The sequence below is a fragment of the Aythya fuligula genome, chromosome 1 (assembly GCF_009819795.1).
Source record: "Aythya fuligula isolate bAytFul2 chromosome 1, bAytFul2.pri, whole genome shotgun sequence".
Classification (NCBI taxonomy): Eukaryota; Metazoa; Chordata; class Aves; order Anseriformes; family Anatidae; genus Aythya; species Aythya fuligula.
This window is the reverse complement of record NC_045559.1, coordinates 181723621-181732717: the sequence shown is the minus strand read 5'-3', so window position 1 is coordinate 181732717 and position 9097 is coordinate 181723621.

The window sequence follows — 9097 nt, the reverse complement described above, 5'->3', positions numbered from 1 at the left end:
AGGGGAGGCCTCATGGGGGCCTGCAGCTCCCTCAAGAGGGGAGCGGGGAGCGGAGGGGCAGGCGCTGAGCTCTGCTCTCTGGGGACAGAGACAGGACCCGAGGGAATGGCATGGAGCTGGGACAGGGGAGGGTCAGGCTGGGGGTTAGGGAAAGGTTCTGCACCAGAGGTGGTCGGGCACTGGGACAGGCTTCCCATGGACGTGGGCACAGCACTGAGCCTGCTGGAGTTCAAGAAGTGTTTGGGCAATGCTCTCAGACACACGGCCTGATTTTGGGGTGGTCCTGTGTGGATTCAGGAGTTGGACTCAGTGATCCTTGTGGGTCCCTTCCAAGTCAGGATATTCTATGATTCTACGGTTCTGTGAATATCATTGCAGTCAGTAGTGGTGAATGATTTTCACATTAATTCTCCCTTTTTTTTTTTTTTTTTTCTTTTTTTTTTATTTTTTTTTTTTTTTTATCCAGGCAAGATGGATCTTCAAGACCCCACCTGGATAAGTAAAGGAACTGCAATCTTATTTGAAATAAAGGCTTCAGCTGCAGAAGACATTGTCCATAAATAAATGGCTTCTAGGTCCAAATTCTGCTGTGAGTGATATTTGCATAGATATGTGGAAATTGGCAAGATTGACTTTGCTCTTACCAATTTCACCATGGCTGCTCAAGCTTTAAATCACAGCTGAATTTGGCAATTAGCAGTCTATCATACTAGATAGTAGACAAATATATGTAGACATAGGTTCACATTTTTAATTTTTTTTTTTTTTTAAACTACCAAAACATTAGGACCTATTAATATAGATAAGAGGGTAAACCGTAACATCTCGATTCTCTGCATCTAAAAATCTTTCTTAATACATGCAGTTTCAGAGCAGCCCAATGATCTAAACTTCCAGTTTTTGTTTACTATCCAAAACAAAGCATTTGCATTTTTAATCACCACTAAAGAAGTCAAAAATCTGCATCTATGCTCTCCTTACAATGCAAACTGTCAGTCAACTTCATTCTCAAAGCACTGGCCCAAAGCTATTGACCCTCCTTATTTCAGGGTAAGGAAGAGTGGAGGAACCTCTAGGTGGACTAGCAGCGCCACACGGAAGCAAAGAGGGACAGATTTTCAGTTTTCAGACTTTCACACATTTCTGAACACAACTTATAATGGCTTATTGAGAAAAAGCAGCCAAGCAAGAACTCGCTGGTCCTTAGACAACTTCCATACTTTACTTGGAATAAAGTTGTCTTCACTAAAACCCTTGTGTCAAAAGTAATTTATAATAAAATAACACCCACATGAACCACTTGATTTATTTCATATTATTGCACAGTAGCAGCATTATAAGGTACTTCTACATTTAGAAGTAGTGAGAATTTTCTATATAAGCTACTCTGTTGAAGTGAGGTAAGTCATATTTGTCTTTATGTTAATATATGGGGAGCTAAACAATCCTCAATGTTTTGAGCATGTTCAAATTCCATTTTGAGCTCCCTACTCTGTTTTGAGCAATTTAAATGCCCAAGTCTATATAGGATGGACACAACAGTATTGAAAATTGAGAGTGGAGGGCAGAAAAGCCTAGGTTGCACATTATTTACCTCCTCTCCAAACACAACACCATGGATGATCAGGAGATTCTGACTGTGTGGTGAAGTATTATAACACTGCTTGCAGAACACTGTATAAAAGGATGTTGAATACCAATGATTCATTAAGCCTACACGATCCCATAGAGTTAATAATGAAATAAACATCATTAATTACAAAATCCTTAGGAAGGAGTTGTCCTTAGTTCTCTCAACATTTAATATGCCAAGACCTCTCAGCACTTTTCCCATTTTTCCCACATACACTTTCATGAATCCTTCTGCCTTGTAAGCGCATCTTAAATTTGCAGACTCAGCTACTCATTTTCTCCTCTACGACAGCACCGATGGCCCCTGGGAACTCAGGAACCCTATTTTTCTGAAAGTCACTTATTGTGTGTAATTCATAATGTTTGAAATATCATACGTAACATTATGTATTATTATTATTATGTATAGTATTTGTAATGTTTGAATATAATTCATAATGTTTACTACGCATTGTCAACTCATAGTAAAGATTAAACACTCTATTGATGCAGTCCAAACAGCATGGCTTCCTGTTCTGAACAGTTTCTGAAAATCTGCCACAGCTGGGACAGCACTAGTCAAAGGAGAACATTGTGCTCTGCTTCTTCAAGAAGGTGATCTTGTCTGACTACCACTTGAAGTAGTAACAGGGTAACTTCCTCACAAAGTTCCATAAATATGTGCTGCTTCTTGGGAAAATTATGTATCTGAAGCTGACCATCCCAAGTGTACAAAGCAGTATAATCTTCACTAATTCTCCTGTATCAGGACACGAAGCCAGTAGCATTATTCAGCGTAGACGTTAAGTCTTCAGTGACCAAATTAACTTCTAGCTTTCTGTATGCCAATAGCTGCTTCTAAAATAATAATCAGGATCTGGACAGAGTCTGAGTGTCTACTGACTAGAACCATTGAGCCCAACTAGAAGAAGCTCATCCAGTGAATCACAACAGTTATCTTTCTGGCTGTAATGGCTAAGAGTTATGCAGAAATAAATGTGCCTCGGCCAAATGGGTTGGCAGGCTACAGGGACTTCTGGGTTTGCAAAAAGGGTCTGAAAAAATATGTGAAGCTCTTTTGCCTAGAAATGGTTGTTGATGCTGAAGTGCAACAAAGTCTGTGATATGTCTCCAGAAATACTTGCAACAGGTGTATGTAGCTGCAATATCAATGTGGTATAAAGACTATAAATCAATATGAATCCTTGAGGTGTAGTTGTATGACAGGACCAATAAACTCAATGTTTGTGAAAAGAGTTCCTAGTGAACTGTCAGTCCCAGGGCATCTAGTAACTAGTCAAGGAGCTGGTCCTACATGCCTGAAAAACAAGATGGAGAAAAGCAATTAAAATTGTGATATATAAGCAAATGACTATGTAGTGCTCTCATGGCCCATTAATGGCTCCATTTTGAGCTGTCCAAGTGCTGGTCTCCATTGGTTTCTTGAATCTGAAGCTAACTTGATCCAGCTGGTAGTCTGGGCCCTGATTCCTCCAGAATCAGGAACTGTTTAAACATCCAGCTTTAATATAATGGCTTTGAAAAGAGGTGAGACCCAACAGACTTTCCAACAGACTGTTAATCCTGGATGTTTGCAGGCAGGCATTTGGGTCCAAATTAGACACACTCCTCGTTATCAACATGAAAGGCAGAAAATTGCTGTGTGCACAGAGTACAAAGAGAGCATATTTGACTAGAAAATGTTATGCCTGTTCCTAAATATACAAATCTTGTAACATCAGTCTGAGAAAGGGGAGAAGACATAGCTTCTTAGGCACAGACTGGTTATGTTTTGAGGATCAAGCCATGCTTCAGTCCCATGGAGTGCTAATTCCTTCCTTTTCCCCTGCAAAACAAGTTATTTTCTGTCTCTCATAGACTGAATATGAAGTCCCTATACATGAACTCCCTTTGTACATGTACTTGCCAAGCATTTCAAAGAGAACAGAGGAGCAACTTCTTGAGCAGAATACAACAACGGTATTCAAAGTCATGAGTTTGGCTGCTTTTTTCCTGATTTTCTGTAAAGGAGTGAGCTAGAAAAGCATATAAATGAGAGACCTACAGATCTTTTTCACTGACAGTTCTTAACATGTAATTTCATAAACCAAGGCATTTTGTCTTTCCTGTGTCAACTACATTCTACACCTCTGTCCTTCCCTTTCTCCAAGAATGGGTGCACTCATCTACAATGCAGTAAAATAAATAAATAAATAAATAAATAAATAAATAAATAAATAAATAAATAAATAAAAAGGACTGTGATTCTCTTGCTTTTTGAAGAATGGTGGCTTAAACAGAACAAATAAAAACAAAAATCTCCAACTTCCTATTGAAAAACAAAGCAGCAAAACTTCCATGACTGTGTAGAAGAATTTGCCAAGTTGCTATTTCACAGCTTCAACAAAGTGATAAAAAAGTGTGTAAAAATAACTCCAGTTCATGTAAAGAACTTCCTGTTAATGGGTTAGAGCCACCCATGAAGGGAACTCTCAAGTGTGAAATAAATCTTTCAGAATAACAAGACACTTTCAGAAACTTGTGGTGAGAACTGTGTGGCATTAGGCCAAAAATAGAAAATATAAATTTTGCTGCCAAGATAACTATGCCAGAAGAAGTGTATCTTCCAACTTTTGCATATGTAAAACCTTATGAAAACTATTCAGGAAATACTTCACTGATTGATCAAAGTGAGAAAAGACTCCTCAGAACAAAACCTGTGTGAGTTACTCTAAGGTAGGAGTGACCCCAAGGTGTGACTCTTTTAGATCATGAAATAATGTCAGTGCTAAAGAAAAAAAAAAAAAAAAAAAAAAAAAGTTAGCAAGAGAAAGATGCTGAAATTCAGAGACAGGTACGTGTTTCCTATACTTGGCAGTCACAGATGTTAGCAATGGACAGTGCAGCTGATTGGACATATTTCCCTGCCAACAGAGGATTGCTTCCCTTATCTAGAGCTTTGCTTCCATCTAGTTTTAACTTCCTCAATAAGCAAGGCTCTCCCTGTTTGTACAAGGAACAGAAAGTTTCATAGCATGAAATTGAGCTAATTACTTTTTTTTTTTCCTAAATGTGTTCCATTATTTATGCTTGCTGCTTCATTAAGCAGAGTGATTATGACTACTTTTACTACTGTAAGTAATTTTGTTCTCTGTTATTCACTCTTTCTTGGCTATAAGGAGAGAGATCTGTCATGTTATTTTAAAATAGGCTTGAATCAAATGATTTAGAATGAGAAGGAATCAATCTGTGAAACAATGTTAACTAGAATTAGCAGATACTGACCTTTGCCAAGGTGATTCCTACTCCACACCACAAAGGAGTGTATCACGACTCACATGGAACTGAAGACTTTGCAGGATGCATTCAAAGGTGCTGGTTCTGCATGGTGGGAGAACATGCAGTATGACGCTGATTTGCTCTTGTGCTAAAAGTAATAATCAACCATCCATTCACTGCAAATGGAAATTGCCTAGACTAATAAAATGACCTCCAGATAAGGTCTACTTCAGCAACTGAAATCGTCATCAAAGAAACACTGTTCTGCAATTTAGAAATGTTCTAGTAATTAAAGCTATTGAGATCACAGGGGCTAATAAATGTCCAGGAAGAGATTCAAGACATATTCTAAATCCTGTCTTGCACATCTTTATTCAGCAGTATTTTGGTTTTATTATATGGTGGATGTGATTTTTGTGCTGGGGGTCACCCAGCTGGAAAGCAACTCTGCAGAAAAGGACCTAGATAGACACCAAGATGAACATGAGTCAGCAATGTAGCCTTGCTACTAAGAAAGCTAATGGTATTCTTGGCTCCATTAAGCAAAGTGTCATCAGCAAATCAAGAGGGGTGATTCTTCCCCTCTACTCAGCACTTCTGAGGCTACACCTGGAATACTGCATATAGTTCTGGTCCCCCCAGTAAAAGAGAGACATGGATATACTGGAGAGAGTCCAGCAGAAGGCCACCAAGATGGTCACAGGACTGGAGCACCTCTCCTGTGAGAAAAGGCTGGGAGAGCCAGGACTGCTGAGCCTGGAGAAGAGAAGGCTCAGAGGGGATCTCATCCATGTCTGTAAGTCCCTGAAGGGATGCAAAGGAGACAGAGCCAGGCTCTGCTCAGTGGTGCCCAGTGCCAGGACACGAGGCCATGGGCACAGCCGGGCACCCAGGAGGCTCCCTCTGAGCACCAGGCAGCACTGCTGTGCTGGGCGGGTGACGGAGCCCTGGCACAGGCTGCCCAGAGAGGCTGTGGGGTCTCCTCCTTGGGGAGCTCCAAAAGCCGCCTGGACGTGGGCCTGGGCAGCCTGCTCTGGGTGTCCCTGCTTGGGCAGGGCTGGCACCAGGGGCCTCCAGAGGTGCCTTCCAATTTCAGCCATGCCGTGATTCTGTGATTTGTAAATTGGTTAATTTACTTTGAATTAAAAGGAAATAAATGAAAAGGCAGGCCTACTTTCAGCAAACTTATTTACCTGCTGTCTTAAGACAAAGGTAACCACACAAAATGAGATGGACCTGCAGAAAGAAACCCATTTCTGATGGCCATTTTACATCATACGTACATACATCCAAACAGAATATATATCCATAATTCAAGTCAAATTTCTATTTGTGTATATGTTTATTTTTAGATTTCTCATTTGCAAAAATAAATCCATCTGTAATTCATACAGGCTGATATGCTTCTGACTTCTTAGTATTGTTGGGAAACAGAGACACCTGGAACAGTGTGAAAAGGGATATTTACAATATTTGATAAAATCGGAATCAAAGTTTTTTAAACTTATCTGAAAAACAAGTTTTAACAAACTGCTAACAGTAGCAACACTTGCTTTGTTTTTGGTGGAAAGAGCTCAGCATTCATTGTTGTCTGGAAGTTAGTATCAGTGAGCATAATGATCACTCCGCACTTTGTCTTCCTTTAAGGGAAAAGCTGTTTTGATGTTGCTGAGTTTCTGTACCTTTCCATGATTTGCAATTTGACCTGAACCCAAGAGCAAGTGGGAGGAATAAATGGAGAAGTTGCTAAGCAGTACAAGGTGCAATAAAGAAGAAAAATCTCTTACCTATATACTCACATTTTGATTCCCTCATCAAATGAAGTGTTCCCAAAGAGATGTGCTTCAAAAATGGTTAGTTCTCAGCTTCCTCAAGAACTCCTCATTCCCTTGTATCTTTCAAGTACCTTTCAAAGCTGTTTTAAAAATTCAAATGCTCTCCTTGACTTGACCTTTTCATTTTATAACCAAGCAATAAGGTTACAAGATGATTTGCATTTAGATTATGTTTTCTTTGTAAGGATATCTCAACACTGGATGCATGAATGTCATGGTTCCACTTCTCACAGAAGTTCTTAATATGGCCTGTGCTCTTAAAGATAAAGGCAAATGCATTTTTGTGTAAAATATAGATAGATACGTAAGTGGCCATTGAGTGAACTGAATTCATAACATCACTCATAGAAACATGCAGAAATAACTTCCAGAATTTGAAAATATTACTGCAGCTATACTCATTAGTACTATTGTTTGTTGTTGTTGTTGTTGTTTTTTTTAATACATGTTTCTTCCTGAGACAATTACGAACCACATACTAAGAACTGGCACAGAAAGCTAGAGCATTAAAATGAACTATTTCCCAAGCACAAACGAGACAACAGAAAATTACAGAATCTATTTAAACAACAAGGCGTCAGCCAAAGGACAAATGAACTATTAGATTTCAATAATCACATATGGCATCTCCTTTTAATTATACCTGGGAAGGCAAAACATGATGCAGCCGCTCCTGGCTGGCCAGCAATGATGTACAGACCGGTTACAAAATGCTCAAAACATGACCTTCCTTCCCCAAGAGCTGGAATGCCAGAGATGGAAGTGCAGCCCATGGGAGCTTACACTTTGCTTTGCTTTCCATCATGATATTTGTCTTTTCTGAGCAAACCAGGCAGAAAAAAAGCATCAATGACAGCTTTTTTAAGAAGAGCTTCATTTGTTAGTTGCTGCTAATTTAATTCCTGTTTATGTTTCCATGCCCTCAAGCAAGCAGATGACAAGGTTCTGTGGTGAAGAGAATTGGGTAATACCTTATACTGCGGTCCAGTAACAGCTTCATTAAATATCAAATCAATTTTCTGATTAATTAGCCCCCTTAATATTTTTGTAAGGTATTATCAGCTTTCTGATTTGTTGTTGTTGTTCTTTTCTCCTCATATGAGAAAAAAGAGAACTAAGGAGCTCCAATGAGCACCCTCTCCAATGAGATTCCCAAATGTTACCAGTGTGTCTGAGGCAGAATCCAAATGAATCAAAAAAAGAGGCAGTTTTCAGAAGGGCATTTTCATGGAAGCCTTCATTCTGGAAATAATTTTCTCCTCTAGCCTCAAACTGCTTAAATCTACTGGTCTTACTGGCCTGTGCCAAAACCTAGCTGTCCCAGTGGGATTTCAGAGAAGCGGTGAGGAAGGTACAAGTAACTCTTCCTCCTGTAATTTTAAAGGTATCAGCTTCCAGTTTCTTATTTGCATTTTAATTACTTATAGTGTGGATGTGTAGAGGTAGTGTGGGTAGAGAGAAATGCTTTTATTTTGGGTTCATTATTACTTTTGATTTTATTTTAATTAATGTCAGGGGCACTGAGAATTTTAAACAGGCGTTCCTTCAAGATGTGTTCCAATTGAAAGAAATCAACAAAATTACTTCAGTGGAGCTGTAATGAGAAAAATTCTAAACATTTACTGGTACCCTCTGCTCCAAGGAGCTCACTGTCTAAAGAGGTAAGAGGCAGGATAACAAGACTCCATGTGAGTTTTACATGCTCCATTACCAACACAGATGCAAGACCTAAAGAGAGGCTCTGGTGAGTCCTCTGTGTCTGTACCAGGGATGAAATAAAAACAGGGGCAGATGTCGGGAGCATCTCCACTGTCGAAAAAGAAATAGTCTGCAATTTTAGTTTAAACAGCACTAAGGCAGGGAATTATTTTGCTAATTTTAAAGGTGAGTGGTGGGTCAAAGGTGACAAGGATAAAGTACTCAGTTAATTGTCTGGGGCTATATCATGTGATTAGCTATTTTGATAAATGAGGGAGAACTGTAAATGGTCAAGGGTGAAAGTGAATGGCTACAACTGTAAACAGCACAATCATTTACCTTAATGACAGGAGAGGGGATCTGTGGTAATTACCAGAGAACAAACGGGGTCAACACTGTTTCTTTAATATAGGATGAACCTACCCGTACAACAAGAAAGGCTAAACTCATGGGGAAAGGAGGTAATAAAAATGAAGGGGGAGCCAACAGCAGATGGTCACGGAGAAGGTTAGTGTAACCTCTTGGTGGGAGTTGGGACAATTCAGTGCCTGTGATACAGACGGATGAAGTGGAAGGAGAACGGAAGGTAGGCGCAATAGTTACGACTCCTTTTTTGTTGGAATAAAATGAAGATTTTTTCAGAGAAAAAAAAAAAAGATGGATTGAGGAATTAA